The sequence below is a fragment of the Bombina bombina genome, chromosome 7 (assembly GCF_027579735.1).
Source record: "Bombina bombina isolate aBomBom1 chromosome 7, aBomBom1.pri, whole genome shotgun sequence".
Lineage (NCBI taxonomy): Eukaryota > Metazoa > Chordata > Amphibia > Anura > Bombinatoridae > Bombina > Bombina bombina.
The window spans coordinates 194,393,957-194,408,829 of record NC_069505.1 but is presented as its reverse complement, the minus strand read 5'-3'; the positions used below and the strand labels follow the sequence as shown (position 1 = coordinate 194,408,829).

The 14,873-nt window shown below is 39.7% G+C and overlaps 1 protein-coding gene across 1 annotated transcript in view; it reads left to right on the top strand.

The window, feature by feature from the left end:
• Positions 1-14,873, top strand: part of PDHX (pyruvate dehydrogenase complex component X) — a 419,248-nt gene that overhangs the window by 195,197 nt on the left and 209,178 nt on the right. The gene's annotated exons all lie outside the window — the stretch shown is intronic.

Below are 14,873 nucleotides of genomic sequence, written 5' to 3'. Positions count from 1 at the left end.
AAAATAAAGATTTGTTCCACCTAGCAATATATCACACAATACTGCCACTTTCCTTGACTTAGTGTGTAAAGATATCCTCAGCTTATCAGACAATATGGAACCAACAATTCAAAATTTGTCTGCTGATGAAAAACTAGCACTTAAAGACCTTACTCAATGGTCAGACACTCAAATTAAGTTAAGTGATAAAGGGGGCAACATTGTCCTATGGCCTACCTCCATGTATTTGGAGGAAGCAGAGAGACAACTTGGTAATAAAAATAACTATGCTAATCTCTTCAATAACCCCACTGATTGCTTTCTGAAACAATACAATAAGTTGATATCATCGGCATTATCTCTTGGAATCATAGATAATACGGAGTTTAAGTTTCTGGAGGTTAAACAACCCAAGATAGCAACTCTATACCTATTACCCAAGATTCACAAAAATATGGTATGTCCCCCGGGACGACCGATAGTCTCGGGTATAGGATCTCTGACTGAGAAAGACAGTAAGTATATCGATGCCAGATTACGCTATATGGTTGAATCATTGACTTCATATACAAGAGACACAATGCATGTACTAAATAAAATTGATAATATCTCTATAACATTGAATTCTATTCTCGTGACCTGTGATGTAGAATCCCTCTACACCAGCATAGATACTGTATGGGGGTGCAAAGCTGTATCACACTATCTATCCAAAGACGACTATATCCAATGAAAACAAGGAATTCATAATTGAATTATTAGAGTTTGTCTTAAGACATAATTACTTTTTCTTTGACGAGAGATTTTATTTGCAAACATGCGGAACGGCGATGGGGACTTTGTGTGCCCCAACGTACGCTAATATATACCTGGGCTGGTGGGAAGAAACCATAGTGTTTCATGACTCTATGATAAGATTTACATCATTCATTTCCCACTGGTCCAGGTATATAGATGATATCTTCTTTGTGTGGGAGGGATCAAATGAATTATTACTGGAATTTGTGTCAGCATTGAATAAGAATCCTCTTGGATTATATCTCACCATGGTCAGCAATAAGTTAAAGGTGGAATTTCTGGATCTTACTATTAAGGTGGTTGATGAACATTTGGTTACCAACACACATAGGAAACCGACATCAACAAATAATATTCTGAGAGCAGATAGTTTCCACCACCCTAATACTATACTCAGTTTACCTATAGGTGAATATTTGAGGATCCAACGAAATTGTTCCAGTCTAGAATCATTCAAATCAGCCGCACAAGATCTCAAAGAAAGATTGTTACAGAGAGGATATACAAAAAAGGTACTGGCAAAAGCTTATAATAGAGCATTACACAAAGATAGAATGGAACTCTTACAGCCTAAAAATACCCAACCATCTGACCCGCTAAGGTTCATATCCACATACACAAGCCACAGTCATACAGTGTCAAATATAATGCGTAAACACTGGCATGTCCTAGGAAGTGATGAGGTGTTACAAAATATAATTCCTGACAAACCCCTGTTTACTTACAGACGGGCAAACAATCTTAGAGATTGTCTTACAACAAGTCACTTCAATCGTAATGCTAACAAAATCCCTATATTTAAAGTATCAGTAGCATGCGGACATTGCAGTATATGTGTTCATATGCAGAATAAGAAATTTGTAGTAGATTCAACAAAAAATGGTTCATTAAAAATCACATTAATTGTAAAAGTATGAATGTGCTTTATTGTTTATCATGTGAGTGTAATCTTATCTACGTTGGTATGACTACTAGATGCCTGGGTACCAGGATGACTGAGCACCTCAGTAACATCAGGTTGGCTGCACGTGATGTGGAGAATGGTAGAAAGATAACTAGTGTAGCTAGTCATTTTCTACAAAAACATAATGGAAAAACTCAAAGCTTCAAATGTTGGGGCTTAGAGTCCTTTAAACCTGGCATCAGAGGCGGGGATACTGAAGATGCATTATTAAAGAAGGAAGCAAGGTGGATATTCAGATTAAATTCTGTTATGCCATCTGGTATGAATGAGTACAATAACTTCTGGGTATACCTGTAATTTATGTTCATTAATTAGTAGTATTAGTAATTCATCAAATTATGGTCCCTTAATATAGAACAGGGGTACCAACCTCGAATATGGACATGTTACAGAGGGTTACTTATACAAAAAAGTATGATCACCAAAAACTGGTCCAAAATTTGAGGAATGAATGTGCTATTAGAAATACACTACTATTACACATGAATAAGCAATGGTTATACCCTATGATTAGATATGCACCCAGAATGAGGTTATACCTAAAAATGTTTTCAACTAGTAAATGTTTATAACTCAATATGGTAGTATTTATAAAGATGGTTCCAATATTTACTAATTATTGAACAGTTAGGTTACCTCAATATGTATATATACTATATCAGCTTACTTATGGGGGCTAATACAATATCATAAATATGTGTTGCGATGTGAGAAATATGGCAACATTATAGGAAATGAATATACGCATATACAATTTATATAAATCAATGAGTGCATATCTTAATCAGTGAGTTAGGAATTAGTACTTCAATTTCCTTCAAGCATTCTTCACGTACATAGCCGGAGAATAAGTGCATATCTCATAACCGCATTATATACCTCAATAACAGAAATAATGTCCTGCATGGTGTTGATACACGTGCATCATAGCTCTTGTCAGTGCCACTTACACACTGTCAGCATGTCTAGCTATACGCATAATGTTGGGGATAAATTGTTGAGCTGTATTATATCATAGTAATACCAATGATAATACCCGGGTAATGTATTCATGCTGACAAGTTTTGTAATATAATGGTTAAAGAACAGAGAACATGTAATTTAATGGACGTGCCTATATAATGGCTAAAGAACAGAGAATATGTAACTTAATGGACGTACTAATAGCAGTGTCCTCTTCTACACTGTTCGGACCGGCAGTTGTCACACTACCTATATACATGGACAGGTTAAGCAGTGTTGTGTTTATGCAATACTGCTGCATGAGGATTATCTCTATTACGCCAGATAACTCAAGGATGTTTGACAGGGGGCGTGAATGAAGTAGGCGTGTTATGTTACTTCAAGAGATATCCACCGAATTCGATACCGCCACGTATGAGCAGGGAGCTTGATCCGAAATGTAACATCTGATAGGCTGGGATGGAGGGTGTGGACGATATGCGCTAATGATTGGCTATTATACGTATAGGGGTAGAACAACTAGATAAACTAATTGTATGAGAAATACAATAGAGTTTGTAGCAAAGAATTCCACAAGGTTATAGTCAGTATAACTCCAAGGAAAAATAGTTTTAGGAAATACTCCTATCATTAAAAAGTTCCATATCATTCATACTTTTAAGTCTTTATTAATTAAACTAGGAACAAACATTTACACAGTAGCAGAAGAGAATGTTAAAAACACTTAAACCCAGTTTGCAAGTAAATACTGGTTAGCTCAAATGTTCAAAAGTACTGGTATACATGGGCCCACAGGTATAATAATATAGAGTAAGCTAAGCCCTTACAATCCGAGGGCTGAATTACTTTTAAGTATTTAACAACTAATCTTGTGGGCACCAAGAATAATATATAGAATTATTGAGACATAAGATCTTGTTTTAAACTTAGGCAAGCAAATTAAAAACGACAGACAGGAGAGACACGGCTGCTCCTGCTGGACCCCTGACGTGCGTTTCACAGAACGCTTCCTCAGAGGAAGTGTTCTGTGAAACGCGCGTCAGGGGTCCAGCAGGAGCAGCCGTGTCTCTCCTGTCTGTCGTTTTTAATTTGCTAGCCGAAGTATCCGGTTATCGGCCAGGAATACAGGGGGGCTCTCATCCTATGGCTTGTGTATTTTGTAAGGTGTATATTTAAATAACATTAGCTGAATGGTTTTACCTTATTTTAATAATGGTGTGAAGGGGGGTGATGTCTATCACCATTTATAGAATTTATTTTAATCAATGATAATAAAATTCATATGTTTTAATACCTAAAGAGATACCCAGTATTAGCTGTTTCAATACAGCATGTACCAATATTAGGAGTTTAAGTGCTAATAATTCCCTCTAAATTCCCCACATCTCTCCCCCTCCTACAATTTGAGTAGCTGAAAAATAAACATCTCTTGCTGAGGAATGTGATATTTTCACATGCTTTCCTTGTCTGTCTGTTTCTGACTGTCTCTTTCTGCGCCCAGCTGTATCTCTGCGCACGCACCGGGCAGGCTGTGTGTCTCCGTGCATGCGTGTTTGTGGGTGCCTCTATGTGTGCCTGTATGTTTGTGTGCATGCATGTGTGCCAGTATGTCTGTGTGTGCGTGCGTGCGTGCGTGCCTGTATGTTTATCTTTCTGTCTGTGTGCGTGCCTGTATATGTGTGTCTGCGTGTGCCTGTATGTTTGTCTGCGTGCGTGTGTGTGTGTGTGTCTCTCTGTATGTGTGACTGTGTGGATGCCTGTATGTGTGTAAGGTTTTGTCTTTCAGCCATCTACTAACTATACTGTTCCTTTAAGAAATTGCCTCTCAATCACATGTCCACCCTATTTAAGCCACACCTATGACATTCATTCCTTGCTTAGTATTGAAGTTAACACAACAATATCATAGCCTTGATTTTTGTGAACGCTGTTCACTTACTTACTGCTGCAACTATTCCTGCAACTTTAAATCTGATGACCTGATTTTCCTCTGTGAGCCGTTCCACTCATCTTACCTTGCTACCACTTTAGCCATCAAACTTACAAGGATTTCTCCAGCTATTTGGAAGCCGCTGCTGTCTGAACCCTGTACCGCTCTTGATTCCACCCTCAGCGCTACTACGGAGCTCCGCAACTATCGCGGTGACGTCACACGCCGGCTGCTCTCCCGCTCCACGAACTACTACTACCCGCTCCTCGGAACTAACTGTAAGTTTGCAAACTATTCTTCTGCCTCGCAATACCAGTTGTCTTTCAACAATCTTGCCTTAGTTATTCCTGCAAACTGTGTTATGAGAATAGCCTGTGTTCTGATTTTGTTGGCATATATGCAGATTTTAGCCTTATCGCTCACTACCAATTGTGCTTACCTTAATGTGGTTTATTCTATATAACATGTTACCTTATAACAATGTTATACCCCATTACATTGCTTTACAGTTAAATATATATATATATATATCATTCTTACATGTAAGATTCTATTTATTTCTCCACAATTCCTACCTAAGGAACACTTAGCACTTATCTTCCCTGCAGTCATCAGTGTATCCACTTTAACAGACTGCCATAGGGTTTATACTGCTAATCTCTTCCTAAACATTAAATACAGCCTGCTGATATATGAAACCCACCTTCACACACCCTGTGACTATTGTGGTTTTCAGTATCTTCTTGCTACATTCAAATATACTGTTGCCTGTTTTTTATCTCAGCAGTTGTGATTCAACTAGCCTATTTAAAACACTATCTTTATTTTAGATACTCCTAAAAGGCAGTGTGACAGAATACTAAGCCTTAACAACTATGGATCCAGCTGAGATTAACACTCATATACAGGCTTTGACTCAAAGGGTAGATTTGCTAACCAATGGTCTTAACACATTGAAAATAGAGAATGATAATCTCAAGGCATACATTAGGGATGTGGTCGACAAAAGAACACCTATAGTTGAACCCCAGGTCAGCCCCCCTGATTGTTTCCATGGTGACAGATCTCTCTACAGAGAGTTTAAAAATGCATGCCTGTTAATGTTTGCTTTAAGACCTCATACCTACCCAAATGATAGAATCAGAGTACTCACAACCATATCTTACCTAAGAGGTGAACCCCGTACATGGGCAAACTCTTATTTTGAGAATAATGAAGAGATATTAAACTCCTTGGATAATTTTTTTGCCGCAATGGGTCAATTGTATGAGGATCCATACAAACAGCTTACAGCTGAAAACGCCATGCGGGGCCTTAGACAAAAGAAAAGAGTAGTCGAAGACTACATCACAGAGTTTAAAAAATGGGCTAAGGACTCGCAGTGGAACAATCTCTCCCTTAGGAATCAGTTCAGACTAGGGCTATCTGATGGAATAAAGGATGAGTTATCACGCACAGACATACCAAATACCCTAGAAGAGCTCATGTCCCTCAGCATTACAATAGACAGACGCCTCAGGGAGAGGCACCAAGAAAAGTCAGGGCATGAATCTTATCCTAGGAAAGCCGCTTACACCACACATACTCCATCTACTTCAAAGAGCACCCCTGAACCTATGGACATAGCCTTCATCAAGGGTCCTCTGACCCCTCAAGAAAAACTCAGACGACGCTCTAACAACTTATGCCTATACTGCGCCTCAGAAGAGCACACTGTTAAAGACTGCCCATCCCTCCTGAGACAAAACAAGGGTAAGAAATTATCAGACTATTATTGTTGTACTACTCAGCACAATTCGGTTGCTTACATAAAAATCCCTCTTTTGTTGCAGTGGGAACAACTTCGTCTTCACACCACCGCGATAATTGATTCCGGTGCTACAGCATCATATATAGATAAGGATTTTACCACTGTAAATAAAATACCACTGATGCAGAAACAGTCTCCTGTGTTCTTGAGAGGTATAGACGGGAAAAACATATCTTCTGGGCCTGTAGAATGTCATACAATACCCTTACTTGTTGTCACTCAAGATCAGCATAGGGAATATGTTTCTTTCGATGTAATTTGCTCTCCAGTCTCTCCGGTAGTACTTGGGATGCAATGGTTACGTACACATAACCCACAGATAGACTGGTTCAACTCAACACTTACCTACAACTCTACATATTGCCAATATACTTGTCTTCCCTCTCCTATCTTACAAACTTCTGTCTCTCCAGATATACCACCCATACCTGAGGTTTATAAAGACTTTGCTGATGTTTTCAGTAAAACAGAGGCAGAGAGTCTGCCTCCACACAGGAAATATGATTGTCCCATTGAGATACTCCCTGGGTCAGAGATCCCTATCGGGCACATATTTCCTCTATCTAACACTGAACTCATTCACCTAAAAACCTATCTAGATGAGAACCTTAAAAAAGGTTTTATCCGTCCATCCACCTCACCGGCAGGGGCCGGTATATTCTTTGTTAAGAATAAAGACGGTACCCTTAGACCCATAGTCGATTACCGTCAGTTGAATAATATTACGGTTAAGAACCGCTACCCTCTACCCCTTATACCAGAATTAATTGAGAGATTGGAGGGAGCCAGGTTTTTCACAAAATTGGATCTAAGGGGTGCATACAACCTTCTCCGAATAAGATCTGGGGACGAATGGCTGACTGCGTTTCGAACTCGATATGGCTTATTCGAATACGTAGTCATGCCATTCGGGTTGTGTAATGCGCCTGCTGCTTTTCAGCACTTAATAAATGATCTATTTAGAGATCTTCTTGATGTATACATTGTCATATATCTTGATGATATTCTCATTTATTCGAAAACGTTGGAACAACACATACTTCATGTGAGACAGGTTCTATCTCGGCTTAGAAGCAATTTCCTATATGCAAAAGCCGAAAAGTGTGTCTTCAATTCACAGTCCATATCTTTCCTTGGATATGAAATATCCCCTACTGGAATTTGTATGGAGAATAAAAAGATTGATGCTGTCTTGAACTGGCCTACCCCAAAAACAAAACGCCAAGTACAATGTTTTATGGGTTTCGCAAACTTCTACCGCAAGTTTATTAAAGATTTCTCGAAGTTAGCTATCCCTTTAACCACACTCACTAAAGCCAATATTCCATTCAGGTGGACACAAGATTCCCAGTCAGCTTTTGATACACTCAAACAGAAATTCACCTCTGCACCCATTCTTCGTTTTCCTAACCCAAATCTCCAATTTATACTAGAAGTTGACGCTTCCAACTTCGCAATTGGAGCAGTATTGTCTCAAAGAGACGATCTAAACAAACCTCTACACCCAGTAGCTTATTACTCCAGGACATTAAATACTTCTGAACGAAATTACCCTATCGGTGAGAAAGAATTACTCGCAATAAAGTTATCCCTGGAACATTGGCGTCATCTTTTAGAGGGCACACCATATCCCACTCTCATTTACACAGATCACCGTAACCTTCAATACTTGAAAAGTACTAGAACACTTACCTCTCGACAAGTCCGATGGAATTTGTTTTTTTCACGGTTTAATTTCCTCATTTCATATCGTCCCTCAGAAAAAAACCAGAAAGCTGATGCTTTATCTCGCATTCCATCGGAGACATTGTCTTTACCCTCTGAACAAAGTATCATACCTTCACAAAACTTTCTTTGTTTCACTTACGATACCTTACCCATTGTCCGTAAAGAGCAACAGAAAGATGATACAAAACCTCTAGAGCTACTTCGGTTGAATTCAGATGGTTGTTATTATCATGGCTCCCGCTTATACATTCCGCCTATACTTCGATCATCATTTCTCAAGTCAATACACGATTCCCCGCTCGCGGGTCACCCCGGAACAAAGAAAACCCTGGTTTTAGCAACAAGATCCTTCTGGTGGCCAAAAATGACTACCGATGTTACTCAACATGTCCTCACCTGTACCATTTGTACCGTTTCAAAAAGGAAAAAACAACCTCCATATGGACTTCTGTTACCTCTACCAACTCCAAAGAGACCCTGGTCAGAGATAGCTCTCGATTTTATTGTCGATCTACCTCTCTCTTCAAAGAACAACACTATTATGGTAGTAGTAGATCTTTTCACAAAGATGTGCCACTTTGTTCCATACAATAAGCTACCCACTTCAATAGAAACTGTACATCTTCTCATCTCTAATGTTGTCAAGCTACACGGACTGCCAAAGACTATTTTGAGTGATAGAGGTACTCAGTTCTCCAGTAAACTCTGGTTAGAGTTCTGTAAACTTTTTCACATCGACAGACGACTCACAACAGCCTACCATCCCCAGACTAACGGACAGACTGAACGCTGTAATCAATGGCTTGAACAGTTTTTAAGATCTTTTTGCTCCACCGAACAACATCTCTGGGCAGACCTATTACCTTATGCTGAATTTTGTTATAATAACACCCTACACACTACCACTAATCAAACTCCGTTCTACTCAAACTACGGTTTTCATCCAACTTTCCAATTATATCCATCTCAGGACTCTTCTTCTCCTATCATCGCCGAGCTTTCTGATAGCATCTCCTCAAATTTCACTCGTATTGAATCTTCAATTGAGAACGCAAAGAAGATTTACAAACAGTACTATGATAGACGACGGACACCACCACCGAAATATGATGTCGGTGATTTGGTATGGCTCTCCACAAGGAATTTGAGAATGAACACTCCTTGCAAGAAATTGTCTCCACTTTATGTGGGTCCTTATCCTGTAGCTCATGTTGTCAACGAGAATGCTGTTCGTCTCACCTTACCCGATATTATGAAGATCCATCCAACATTTCATGTCTCTCTGCTTAAACCCTATCGTGCTGTGAGGGATTCTTCCACACCTACTTATCTGCCCCAGGTTTCTGTTGACCCAAATATGGAATATGAAGTCCGATCCATCAAGGATTCCCGAAGATTACATGGTGCTTTGCAATACCTGGTCAGTTGGAAGGGCTACCCATCGGATGATGACTCCTGGGAGCCCGCTGTTAATATTTCTGCACCCAGGTTAGTTTCTCGCTTTCATCAAAGACACCCTGACTCTCCTGGACCCTGAGCTCCGGAGACGCTCCCTTAAAGGGGGGATCCTGTAAGGTTTTGTCTTTCAGCCATCTACTAACTATACTGTTCCTTTAAGAAATTGCCTCTCAATCACATGTCCACCCTATTTAAGCCACACCTATGACATTCATTCCTTGCTTAGTATTGAAGTTAACACAACAATATCATAGCCTTGATTTTTGTGAACGCTGTTCACTTACTTACTGCTGCAACTATTCCTGCAACTTTAAATCTGATGACCTGATTTTCCTCTGTGAGCCGTTCCACTCATCTTACCTTGCTACCACTTTAGCCATCAAACTTACAAGGATTTCTCCAGCTATTTGGAAGCCGCTGCTGTCTGAACCCTGTACCGCTCTTGATTCCACCCTCAGCGCTACTACGGAGCTCCGCAACTATCGCGGTGACGTCACACGCCGGCTGCTCTCCCGCTCCACGAACTACTACTACCCGCTCCTCGGAACTAACTGTAAGTTTGCAAACTATTCTTCTGCCTCGCAATACCAGTTGTCTTTCAACAATCTTGCCTTAGTTATTCCTGCAAACTGTGTTATGAGAATAGCCTGTGTTCTGATTTTGTTGGCATATATGCAGATTTTAGCCTTATCGCTCACTACCAATTGTGCTTACCTTAATGTGGTTTATTCTATATAACATGTTACCTTATAACAATGTTATACCCCATTACATTGCTTTACAGTTAAATATATATATATATATATCATTCTTACATGTAAGATTCTATTTATTTCTCCACAATTCCTACCTAAGGAACACTTAGCACTTATCTTCCCTGCAGTCATCAGTGTATCCACTTTAACAGACTGCCATAGGGTTTATACTGCTAATCTCTTCCTAAACATTAAATACAGCCTGCTGATATATGAAACCCACCTTCACACACCCTGTGACTATTGTGGTTTTCAGTATCTTCTTGCTACATTCAAATATACTGTTGCCTGTTTTTTATCTCAGCAGTTGTGATTCAACTAGCCTATTTAAAACACTATCTTTATTTTAGATACTCCTAAAAGGCAGTGTGACAATGTGTGACTGGGTGCCTGTATGTGTGACTGTGTAGATGTCTGTTTGTGTGGGTGCCTGCCTGTATGTGTGTATGCATGCGTGCCTATATGTTTGTCCATATGCATTCCTGAATGTTTGTATGTGTGCGTGGGTGCCTGTATGTGTCTGACTTTTTCCGTGCGTGCCTGTGTGTGTATGCATGTGTGGATGCTTGTATGTATGTCTTTATCCGTATGTGTGCCTGTATGTGTATGCCTGTATGTGTGTGTGCCTTTGTGTGTCTGTACGCGCGCCTGTACACGTGTGTGGGTGCCTGCCTGTATGTGTGTGTGTGCGAGTGCCTTTGTGTGCACGAGTGCCTGTATGTGTTTGCGCGCGCTCCTGTCTGCATGTCTGTACGCGTGGGTGCCTGTCTGCATGTCTGTACGCGTGTGTGGGTGCCTGTCTGCGTGTCTGTACGCGTGCGTGGGTGCCTGTCTGCGTGTCTGCATGCGTGGGTGCCTGTCTGCCTGTCTGCGTGTCTGTACGCGTGCGTGGGTGCCTGTCTGCGTGTCTGTACGCGTGCGTGGGTGCCTGTCTGCGTGTCTACGTGTGCATGGGTGCCTGTACGTGTGTTTGGGTTCCTATGTGCGTACGTGTCTGTATGCATACATGCCTGTAAGAGCGTCTGTATGCATGTGTGCCCATATGCTTTTCTGTATACATGCTTGGGTATCTGAATCATGAAAGACAATTTCTTTCATGTAATTGGCAAGAGTCCATGAGCTAGTGACATATGGGATATACAATCCTACCAGGAGGGGCAAAGTTTCCCAAACCTCAAAATGCCTATAAATACACCCGTCAACATTTATATAAAGTTCTAAATATATGTATTGTACTTATATTTGCCATGAGTCAGGTTCATGTATTTCCTTCTGCAGACTGTCAGTTTCATATTTAGGGAAAATTAACATATTAAGAAATATTTTTCTTACCTGGGGTTTAGTCTTTTCTTTCATGTAATTAGCAAGAGTCCATGAGCTAGTGACGTATGGGATATACATTCCTACCAGGAGGGGCAAAGTTTCCCAAACCTCAAAATGCCTATAAATACACCCCTCACCACACCCACAAATCAGTTTTACAAACTTTGCCTCCTATGGAGGTGGTGAAGTAAGTTTGTGCTAGATTCTACGTTGATATGCACTCCGCAGCAGGTTGGAGCCCGGTTTTCCTCTCAGCGTGCAGTGAATGTCAGAGGGATGTGAGGAGAGTATTGCCTATTTGAATGCAGTGATCTCCTTCTACGGGGTCTATTTCATAGGTTCTCTGTTATCGGTCGTAGAGATTCATCTCTTACCTCCCTTTTCAGATCGACGATATACTCTTATATATACCATTTCCTCTACTGATTCTCGTTTCAGTACTGGTTTGGCTTTCTACTACATGTAGATGAGTGTCCTGGGGTAAGTAAGTCTTATTTTCTGTGACACTCTAAGCTATGGTTGGGCACTTTTATATAAAGTTCTAAATATATGTATTCAAACATTTATTTGCCTTGACTCAGGATGTTCAACATTCCTTATTTCAGACAGTCAGTTTCATATTTGGGATAATGGATTTGAATAAATCATTTTTTCTTACCTTAAAGATTTGACTTTTCCCTGTGGGCTGTTAGGCTCGCGGGGGCTGAAAATGCTTCATTTTATTGCGTCATTCTTGGCGCGGACTTTTTTGGCGCAAATTTTTTTTTCTGTTTCCGGTGTCATACGTGTCGCCGGAAGTTGAGTCATTTTTTACTTTTTGTGGTGGTGAAGTAAGTTTGTGCTAGATTCCACGTTGATATGCGCTCCGCAGCAGGTTGGAGCCCGGTTTTCCTTTCAGCGTGCAGTGAATGTCAGAGGGATGTGAGGAGAGTATTGCCTATTTGAATTCAATGATCTCCTTCTACGGGGTCTATTTCATAGGTTCTCTGTTATCGGTCGTAGAGATTCATCTCTTACCTCCCTTTTCAGATCAACTATATACTCTTATATATACCATTACCTCTACTGATTCTTGTTTCAGTACTGGTTTGGCTTTCTACTACATGTAGATGAGTGTCCTGGGGTAAGTAAGTCTTATTTTCTGTGACACTCCAAGCTATGGTTGGGCACTTTTATATAAAGTTCTAAATATATGTGTTCAAACATTTATTTGCCTTGACTATTTCAGACAGTCAGTTTCATATTTGGGATAATGCATATGAATAAATCAATTTTTTACTTACCTTAAAATTTGACTTTTTGCCCTGTGGGCTGTTAGGCTCGCGGGGGCTGAAAATGCTTCATTTTATTGCGTCATTCTTGGCGCGGACTTTTTTGGCGCAAAATTTTTTTTTCTCGTTTCCGGCGTCATTTTTTACTTTTTTTGCGCCAAAAAGTGTTGGCCTTCCGGATGTGGCGTCATTTTTGGCGCCAAAAGCATTTAGTTGCCAAATAATGTGGGCGTCTTTTTTGGCGCTAAAAAATATGGGCGTCACTATTGTCTCCACATTATTTAAGTCTCATTGTTTATTGCTTCTGGTTGCTAGAAGCTTGTTCACTGGCATTTTTTCCCATTCCTGAAACTGTCATTTAAGGAATTTGATCAATTTTGCTTTATATGTTGTTTTTTCTATTACATATTGCAAGATGTCCCAGATTGACCTTGAGTCAGAAGATACTTCTGGAAAATCGCTGCCTGGTGCTGGATCTACCAAAGTTAAGTGTATCTGCTGTAAACTTGTGGTATCTGTTCCTCCAGCTGTTGTTTGTAATGAATGTCATGACAAACTTGTTAATGCAGATAATATTTCCTTTAGTAATGTTACATTACCTGTTGTTGTTCCATCAACATCTAATACTCAGAGTGTTCCTGTTAACATAAGAGATTTTGTTTCTAAATCCATTAAGAAGGCTATGTCTGTTATTCCTCCTTCTAGTAAACGTAAAAGGTCTTTTAAAACTTCTCATTTTTCAGATGAATTTTTAAATGATCATCATCATTCTGATTCTGATAATGATTCCTCTGGTTCAGAGGATTCTGTTTCAGAGGTTGATGCTGATAAATCTTCATATTTATTCAAAATGGAATTTATTCGTTCTTTACTTAAAGAAGTCTTAATTGCATTAGAAATAGAGGATTCTGGTCCTCTTGATACTAAATCTAAACGTTTAAATAAGGTTTTTAAATCTCCTGTAGTTATTCCAGAAGTTTTTCCTGTCCCTGATGCTATTTCTGAAGTAATCTCCAGGGAATGGAATAATTTGGGTAATTCATTTACTCCTTCTAAACGTTTTAAGCAATTATATCCTGTGCCATCTGACAGATTAGAGTTTTGGGACAAAATCCCTAAGGTTGATGGGGCTGTCTCTACTCTTGCTAAACGTACTACTATTCCTACGGCAGATAGTACTTCCTTTAAGGATCCTTTAGATAGGAAGATTGAATCCTTTCTAAGAAAAGCTTACTTATGTTCAGGTAATCTTCTTAGACCTGCTATATCTTTAGCGGATGTTGCTGCAGCTTCAACTTTTTGGTTAGAAGCTTTAGCGCAACAAGTAACAGATCATAATTCTCATAGCATTGTTAATCTTCTTCAACATGCTAATAACTTTATTTGTGATGCCATCTTTGATATCATTAGGGTTGATGTCAGGTATATGTCTCTAGCTATTTTAGCTAGAAGAGCTTTATGGCTTAAGACTTGGAATGCTGATATGTCTTCTAAGTCAACTTTGCTTTCCATTTCTTTCCAGGGTAATACATTATTTGGTTCTCAGTTGGATTCTATTATTTCAACTGTTACTGGAGGGAAAGGAACTTTTTTACCACAGGATAAAAAAATCTAAAGGTAAATTTAGGTCTAATAATCGTTTTCGTTCCTTTCGTCACAATAAGGAACAAAAGCCTGATCCTTCATCCACAGGAGCGGTATCAGTTTGGAAACCATCTCCAGTCTGGAATAAATCCAAGCCTTTTAGAAAATCAAAGCCAGCTCCCAAGTCCACATGAAGGTGCGGCCCTCATTCCAGCCCAGCTGGTAGGGGGCAGATTACGTTTTTTCAAAGAAATTTGGATCAATTCAATTCACAATCTTTGGATTCAGAACATTGTTTCAGACGTGTACA